Consider the following 9,336-nt stretch of genomic DNA (forward strand, 5'->3'; position numbering starts at 1 on the left):
TCCACAATCACTAATGACCTACAATTCAGGGTCCTACTTATCTTTGCATTGCCATAAGTCAATGCACTTTGGTCTCTTGCCATTACTGGAATTGATTTGAATTCAATGTTGCCACTGACAGTACATTAATTATGATAAAATGACCTAAATTGTATAATATTATTCTGAAAATGACTGATACATAATTGGACAGGTAATTAAAAACACCTTTCTTCTCAGTCACTTTTAGCCCCATAAAAGATCTGTCGTTCCAAATGTATTTTTATGCTTATGGACCAGAGAACTGAAAGTATCTGAAGATGACCAACCATTTCCAAAATATTAATATAGTAACATTTTCTTTAGTAGAAAAATTCTTTCCACCAAGAATGTGAGGGGAGATTAAAATTGAAATCATTTATAAAAGGCTAATTATCCAGTCGGCACTTCTAAGACTATATCATGGCAAATCTCTTAGGGATCTAATCTTTCAATCTAGCATTTTTGGGGGGAGGGATGGGATTCCTATCATTTGCTTCTTATACCTATTTTATAATAAGAGATAAAGATGTAAAATACTAATAGAATTTAAACAAACTAATATACTGGGCTCTGTTTTTTCAGATTTCACCCAGAACTCTAAATCAACCATAAAATTTAGATTTAGAATAAAGCTGGGCAGAATTATTTTTCTGTCTAAAACTTTCACTTGCTAATTGTTACCATCAATATTCTCTCTGAAAACATTTCTAGTTTTTTTTCTGTTCCCAAATACAATACTGCATGCTGAGAACCCATTTAAAATACAATAATGTTCAATGCGATTTCATGCAGTTCCTAATATTTGAGAGATTTAATCTAGCATCAAGATCCTAGAGTCTCAAGTCCTCCAAGAAATGTTTAATTAGGATTATTAGAATTACAGTTTGATTTTATGAAAAACAGCTTGATTTTCATGAGAGAGAGAGAGAGAGAGAGAGAGAGAGAGAGAGAGAGAGAGAGTGTGTGTGTGTGTGTGTGTAGGGAAACACTGATAGAAAAATGAGCCTTAAAAATGTCAATTAAACCAGATAGCACCATTTTCACATTATATGATTCAGCATACTAATTGTCATAAAACCATCTAGTGTGTTGAGACCAATTTTTTGAAATAAAATAATAAGGAACATTCATGTTATAAAGTTAAGTATTGTTTTATGAAACTTGTTCCACTTATATATGCATACACTAAAGAGTGTATTCAGCTGAAGCATAAAATGCATTTTTTAAAGCTGGACCCTGTAGCTTTAAAACATGTTTTAAAAACACTGGTATTAAGCAGGTATGCTTAAAGCCAAAAATCTAGAGTATTACAAATGGATGAAAGATACTGGGTCACTGCCTCATAAAATATGTTTCAAGCCAATATAATAAAAGATCAGAGGACTAAATAATGTTGTTCAAGTTGGCTCAAAAAATTAACTGTGGCTCTGAAATACCAAGAAAGGATTAAAAATCTCAATCCACATGGCATCTTCAATATACATGTGATCTATGATGAGAAAGAGCATGATGGCCTTGCTGAGCCTCCATGGAGCCAGGCATCACTTGGAGAAGTAAAAATTAGGGTAAATCAGAGCTGGACCAAGAACAATTGACTATTCTATAATTACAAAGACCTTACAAACTACATGAAAGGAAAAAAAGATAAACATCTTATGATAAGTGACCATGTGGGTGGTGAAATGTAATGATCCAGGAGCCCTGAATCAAGCAACTAGAATAATAATCTTATCTCTAGCACACATTTTCAGGGTGAACTGAAGTGAGAATGCCTCTTTTAGCTTCAGATTATCACACACTGGATGGGTGGACTGGATACTCAAAGCAAGATGAGGAGCCTGAGAATGTAGGGCTAGAGGACATTTTTTTTTTTTTTTTTTTTTTTTGAGGCATTATCTTAACGTAGGGAAGCATCCCTCCTCCTACCCCACTCCATTTTAAAGACTTAAACAGAGGCACTCTGTTACTCTAGCTCTCAAGAACGTATTATGTTTCTCCTTAGAAATAAGAATAAAGACAATCTGACAACACCTGCCCTATAAACAATGAAGATCAGGTCAATATTCAAATTTTAATTCCTGCTCTCAATGTTTAAACAATATTTAACACATTTATTTCTCTGTAAGAAAACAAGATCAAGAAAGCAGGTAAGGATCTTTTGAGAAAAGTAGGAAAGTCCTGGTTGAATTAGTAATTGTTATGCTGTGATTGTTTTTTTTTTTTTTTTTTTTAAGTTTTTAATTGACCTTCTTTTAAAAACCATATGTATTGCCCAAGGCACTTTAAGTAAAATGTGCAATTAAATATATTTTAAAAACTAGCAAGGCTAGAACTAAAGACCAAGGGAGTGGAATTAACATTTGTTATTAGAAATTTCTATGTAAAAATGATGGTTAAAATAATATCGAAAGGAAGATGCTTGGTACAAATAAACTACTTGGATTTTTAAATTAACTTGTAAGCTAGATTTCAGATATTAATAGTAAAATATAAATTTAATGACATCTAATTTCAGGGTGTGACTTTAACCTCATATATTTTAGTCAAAATCGCAAAGAAAAACTAATTCACTGAAAACAGATTTTCCCACAACCAGCCATTCTCAAATTCAAATGTAGTAACCTTCTGATTTTTAACAATAGAATTTGGATTTGTCTCCCATAACAAGCTATACTAACTTAATAACATGTAAAAATCAGAAAAATGGGTAACTTGATGGGGTTCCAAAAGTAGAAATAGTTACTTGATGAGTTTGTGAGAGAAGGAAATAAAAGTCTAAGGTAAGCGTGTTTCACCCTTAATTCTTAGGCTTCAGAAAAGCCTAATTAGGCAGGGCAGGAATTTGGGCCTGGCACACCCAGGTTGAGACGTGGCAGAATCCTGAAACAAAGTTTTTTTTGAACCTTTGAGTCATATGCCACAGGCAAATCATATCCGCGATATACAGGTCCTTAAGTCAACAGGTCCTCCAACGAGATGGTGTACGGTTGGTGTGTGGCAGCTGGATTTCCTCCTGCCACGAAGAAAAGGACTGAAGTCTTCCCGATCAAACAGGAAAGTGGGCGCAACTCTGGCTCGGAGAGTGCACCCGGAAAAGTGTAGAGCCGACACACAGTGAGAGGGATGTCCGTGTCCCGACCACAGAGCGCTTTCCAAACCAGTCGGAAACCATTTAAATGGCTGGGGCGGCCGCGGTTTTCAGCCTAGGACTGTCTAGGGTCCGGCTGGGAAAGTTGCCTAGCAAAGCGGTGCCCTTCCCTGTCGCGGATTTGGCCCTGTGGGGCACAAGGGAGGGAGGAGACAGGCAACCTGCAAACCCCAGCGTAAAGCCTGTTTCGCGCCTGGCACACCCGCTGATTCCCCTACTCCAAGACCCCTCCACGCACAAGCCCGGGGCCACAGGACTTTGGCCCCGGTCGAGCTCCGGCTGGAGATTCCCTAAGGGGATAGACAGGGGACACCTAGAACAAGAGAGGTGACCTGTCTTCCCCCGTAATGCCACCTCCCCTCGGCCTCAGACTCCCCTTTCGGCCTCTTCCGCGGGGCAACTGAAACCCTGCTCTCGAGACCTTCTCCAACCGGCCGCCGGGACCCGTAGCCCTCTACCCACCAGGTGAAGCTCCACGGGCTTCCCACCATCCCCGTCGCTGCCCAGGGGCCACCGGTCCCCCGCTCTGGCCTCTGCGCTGGCGGGTCGGCTTACCTGGCGAGTAGGCAGGGCAGGGCGGCGGGAAGCGGCGGCCAGGCGGGTGCTAGACGTGGGCCGGGAGCCAGGTGCAGGTGGTGGCGGCTGCGACTCCGGTTGCTGTCGCTACAGTTGCCGCTTAGTCGAGCTCCTCCTCCGCCACCGCCTCCTGCCTTCCCGCTGGGCCTCCCGCGTTGCCAGGAGAGGCCGAACCGAGGCTCTGCTTCCTCTAGGAGTCTCCCAGGTGAGCTCCAGTCTGCGACGTCTGCAGGGGCGAGGCCCCTGTCCCGCGCCTGCGCGCCAGCCTTCTGCCCCGCCCAAGCCCTACCTGAGCGCTCCAGGTGAGGACCGAGGACCTGGCGCGCGGGGCGAGAGTGTCGTCCCAGTCAAACGCCGCAACCGCGCGGCTTCTCTTTCTCTGCAGTCCACGAGGCTGGTTCTCTGAAAGTCTTGCCTACCAGGCGGTCTGCATTTGAGAAATTCAGTACTGACCTGGTGGCAGTGGTCACCTTATAACCAGAACACAGTCTGGGTCCTAGGGAAACCGAATCTAGAGTCCCTCAGCACTTCCTTACTTTGGCTCTCCAAAATAAAGGGGTGCGGTACCCCCAGGTTGGAGCCCCTTCATGGGCTCCAACTGGTGGCTCATGTGGTTTCCTCGGGCAGGGTTTAGCAGCTTCTGTCACCAGTTAGGCTGGTGAGCTTCCTTTCCCATGTAGTCTAGATTTCATCACTTGACTCACTTCAGCGCAGCCAGTGGTTTCCGTTTTGTAAGCGGGCGCTCTGGTAGGGGCTCCTCACGTCCAAAGGAGGAGCCTCCTGCCTCTTCCAAAGAAGAGCCTCTGCTGTTTGGCAGAGCCTCGCCAATTTGGGGCGCACCTCCCCTTCCTGGATTACTATCCAAAGACAAACCAATTGCCAGATGAGAGGGAAAGCAGCGACAATGGAGAATCCTGCTGTCCTTGTTTGGAAAGAGACTGTGGTTTCCTGGAGAGGGCTTGCTTTTACTGTAGGTTTGTTTAAAAGTTCGACATCTATTCTGGAAGGTAAGAATGCAGACTCTAGAAAGAGTCTAGGTGTTGCTCTTGTTTTTAAGACAAAAGTTTATTTTTAACTTAGTTTTCCCTTTTATGACATTGACAACTTTCTGTTTCAACCTTATGCTGCTGTGACAATAACACACCCAAAACCAGGTCTTAAAATTACATTTACCAACTCATTTATTTGGCTTTATTTCAAAATATCTAGGGATGTAAATGGAAAAATGGCAAGAAACTTTGGGGTAACATAATCACATGGTGACGAGTTTTTCTGTAAAGTTTACCGGTGGCCTTCCTCCTACGTTTGGACACTTATAATGCTTATTGACTGACTTATTCGTGTTATGTATGACCTAAAAATAAGGTTTAAAACACTGATTAGTGCAGAATCAGCAGGGGTATGGTCATTTGACTGGCCTATGACATTGGTTGTAGCATCCAGAGTACTATCATATGCCATAACAGCACTGAGTTGGACTTAACACTTCAGGGAATTCTTTGTTTTGTATGTTATAGTTATTTTTGCAAGCATCAAGGAACCTTTTAATAGCAGTACATAATAGAAATTTTTAAGCATCCCCCCCCCAAAGAAAACATTCAGGAGATATTTGCAAAACTAAGTTGGTAGTGTTTGTCCTTAGGTATAGAGCTGAGAACATTAACTTCCTAAATTCTCTCACCTCTTTTTTTTTTTTTTTTTTTTTTTTTTTTTTCCAATTCTGTAAATTTCTTTGCTGTTTGCTGTTAAATGGATGTTAATGTTAATCTTTGGGGAATCTGTGAGAATTCCTAAGTGAATGACTAGGAAATTGGAATCTCTTGTCCTATTCCACCCATCTCAGAATAAAGCAGAAGCCAAAGATTGTCAGAGTTTTGATGTCCCATCAGGGGAAGAGCAACAATTTTCACTGACAATCAGGACAGAGCAGATGGATATAGAATAGCAATCTGGAATCAAAGGATTGAGATGCAGCGACAGCAAGACTAATAACATCAAATAACAATTGAAAAGAGAAGCTAGGGCAGATCTACAAAAAGAAAGAGCAAACAAATAGGATCAAACTGCTGCATGAGGAGTGAACAGAAAAAAATATAAAAATGATCAGGAATTACTAAAAAAAAAAAAAAAAAAAAGACTGTCAGCTTTACAATGGAGACAGGTAATTTAACCAGGAAAGCAATATTTCTGAAATTGGCATTACTTGTACTATTTCAGACATTACTTGTACTATCATGTCATATCTTTCTGGAAGCAAAGTCTTAAAATTAATGAATATTTTTCTATTTCACAATAAATTAAAATGCTGCAGGTGCTCAAAAATATCATTATACTGAAATATTTAATGCCTTAATAGTCAGATGCAAAGAATTTGAAAGTGCCATTCTATTCAAAATTATGAAATGAAGCATTCTTTTTATAAAAAGTAAAATAAGCATTTCATCATAAAATAAAATCCAGGAGCCTTAGTGTATATATATGCTTCTCAGAAACAAGCTTATTTTAATAGTACATGTTTGGCATATATGACAATTAAGTTAGAAAAAGAAGACAAACATCTCCCCCCTACATATACAAGCACACACGACTAACCCCATATGCTTGTTTATATGAATTTGAAACAATGTTCACTATTTTGGGGAGGTTAGCAGGTATTAAATTCAGAGGCACTCAACCACTGAGCAACATCCCCAGACCTATTTTGTATTTTTTATTTAGAGATAGGGTCTCACTGAGTTACTTAGCACCTCTCTGTTGCTGAGGCTGATTTTGAACTCGAGATCCTCATTCCTCAGCCTCTGGTGCTGCTGAGATTATAGGCATGTGCCACCACGCCCAGCGCAATCTTTACTATTTAATCATTCCAGCTAACTTTTAAACTAGGGTCTAAGCCAGTACCTAGCCTTGTACTTAGTCGTACTGGCCAGTACTTAACAGGTGCACAACAAATATATGACAGATGAATAAAATGATCCATCAAATACCATGAAAAACTCAATATGCATAGTGTCCTGAGCAAATTAGAGGTTCTAAAGAATGGTTTAACACAACAATATAGATAATTGAAAGAAATTGCAAATAAAAGTAATGGATTAGGAATCTGAAGATCAGTCTTTTAGTATCTACCAGTTCTTACATACCTATGTTTCATAAGTCACTATGCAGAGTAGTTTATATCCTACTAGTTACTTTACTCCTGGGCTTAAATTTTCACTTCCACAAAATAAAATTCCAGTACAAGATGATTTCCAAGTTGTTTAACACTCTAATTCTATTTTACCAAGAGAATTGTTGTGCAAAATAATGACAATAACAAAAACACTCCTACATATAGCAATAATAATTAGTAGACAACAAAGATGAAGAAAGTACACTTAACTGAGATCAAATTCTAATTCATAAAAAATAATCATAATAGACAATGAGTAAAATCATGCAAATTCACTAACCCAAACTTTAAATATTTCAGTTTGTTAATTGTTTAATTGTCAATTACCCAGAGCTCAGTAACTTTAGTTTGAAACTTATGACCTGATTTAGACTTTAAAAACAGATTTCCTCATGAGGATCTCAATGTCAGACTGAAAGATTTGGCTCAAAGACCAGCAGATTGAAATAATTTTTACCAAAAGAAATGAAAGAATTGAAATGCTATTGATTCAAAAGGAGAGAGCAGTAGTGGTGTCATAGGTGAAGTCACAAATATGTGGGTTTTTAATAAAAATAACCTAGTATAATCCTACATTGTGTTAGTTAAAGCAGTGAAAACATAAATATAGACTATTCAAGTTGGACATTTTTGGACACTGTTTTGTGTGAATATTTTTGAAAAATATCAGAACAACCATCTTAGAGTTTCAAAAAGGGAGATTTTTCTATGCGGTTACTTATTGACTTAAAATTCAACAGAACTATGTCTTGTTAATTTTGTATCCTTAATGCTTGGCACATAGTAGGTACTCAATAAATATTTGATGAAATATATTGAATAGAGTGCAGGGTTTCAAGCTTTTAAGCATTCGCATAAAAGCAAAAAGAAATACCATGCTGAGTCAGACTAATAGTAGATCTAGCTAGCTCTAAATTCTGACAGTGGCACCAAAGGATATTTTGTGAGAAAATATGTAATAGTCTTGCATGATATTGACCTCTGAGGTGTGCTCTGGGTATTCCTGACTCACATTTTTCCTAGATTGACCTCCCTCTTTCTGTAAAATGATTTTTTTTTAAATTTCAAAGAAATTCGTGCTTATTACAGATTTTTAAAAATATAAAAGAAACTAGTTTTAAAGTAATCAAAATTGCTCATATCAAGATAAATAATACTACCAGACGCTTCTTAAACAAGTCTCTCTTTGTGTGAGAGTGTGTTATGTTTGGGGATGAGGAGAGTGCTGGGGATTCAACCCATAGGCTTATTCATGTGCTCTACCATGGAGCAACAAGACCAAGCCTCAAAACTTGTTTTTTTTTTTTTTTCCAGTTCTGGAGATCAAGTCCAGGCAAGCAATCTACCACTGAGCCATGTCCACAGCCCTTCAGATATTTTCTACTGGGTATCTTTCCAGATACTTTCTTCTTGGGGAAGTAGAATGGTGAATACAGAGAGAAATGAACACATGTTTGTAGAATAAAAGATGATCAGGAAGAACTGTTCTGTAGCCAGAGTTAACATTTTTTTGTTGTCAATGAACATTTGTTGCATTGTTTTTAATGGTTGCATGGTATCCCTTTGTATGGATACATTTAATTACTGAATAATGAAGATCGTTTCCAAACTTTGCTATTGCACATAATTCTGTGAGGATCACAACTTTATCTCTTGAAACACTCATAATGATTTTATCTTTATTGACAGAGTTGGTGGGTTATAGAAAAGGGAGGAATGAGGATGGAGATATTATACTAGGAAAGGAGATAAAAGACTTCAAAAAGTTTAAAGAAGGACAAGAGTTGACCACAAAGGAATCATCCATGTGGGATGTCCTCTGAAGGCCTGTGTAGAATTTTTGGACCACATCCCTTGCCATGTGTAAAGATCTGAGCAATGTGGCTTCATTCCAAGGAGCATACATGGAGCAGAAGAGCTGAACCTAGGAGCAACACCCAACTTCTGCAAACTCTATAGAGACATCATTACCTAAGCATTGTAGTAAAGATCATGGCCTTCATCACAGCATGTATTTGATTCATAGAAAGATGGTGTCCAACAGGACCTCTGTAGCCTAAACAGAGCTTTGTGTAAATTAGAAAATGTCATCACTTGGCAAAGACAGCCTGCAGGTACAGGGCTTGGCAAATAGAAGACCCTTCCCCTTACCAGAAGCACACTGACTCCAGGTCATCCAGCTGTCTGAATGGAACCTGGGCTGCATTTCAGTCCTCCTTTCCCTTTCGTAAAATGCTTTTCTTTAGGGCATCTATACAACCTGATGTCCAAATAGGACAATCCATCCTCTGATAGCCAGCTATCTTCAGATGTCCACCATGATAAAAAATGAAAACATTGCCCCCACCTAAAACTTTGCTCTTGAGTAAGAGACAGATTGCAGAACAATGGCTATAAATTCCTCTCACTCCAGTGAGCACGT

General features: G+C 39.1%; 1 protein-coding gene across 2 annotated transcripts in view; it reads right to left on the minus strand.

Moving 5' to 3' along the window:
- GALNT3 (polypeptide N-acetylgalactosaminyltransferase 3) overlaps nt 1-4,380 on the minus strand; it is a 37,912-nt gene extending 33,532 nt beyond the window's left edge. Inside the window, exon 1 of one of the 2 annotated variants that reach the window (XM_079133861.1) lies at nt 3,725-4,380. The gene's annotated coding sequence lies outside the window, so the exon portion shown is untranslated. The remainder of the gene's footprint in view (nt 1-3,724) is intronic. The other variant, XM_079133860.1, reaches the window with a different exon arrangement.
- Between the last annotated feature and the right edge of the window lie 4,956 nt (nt 4,381-9,336).

The sequence above is a fragment of the Sciurus vulgaris genome (assembly GCF_902686455.1).
Source record: "Sciurus vulgaris genome assembly, chromosome: 3".
Taxonomy (NCBI): Eukaryota; Metazoa; Chordata; class Mammalia; order Rodentia; family Sciuridae; genus Sciurus; species Sciurus vulgaris.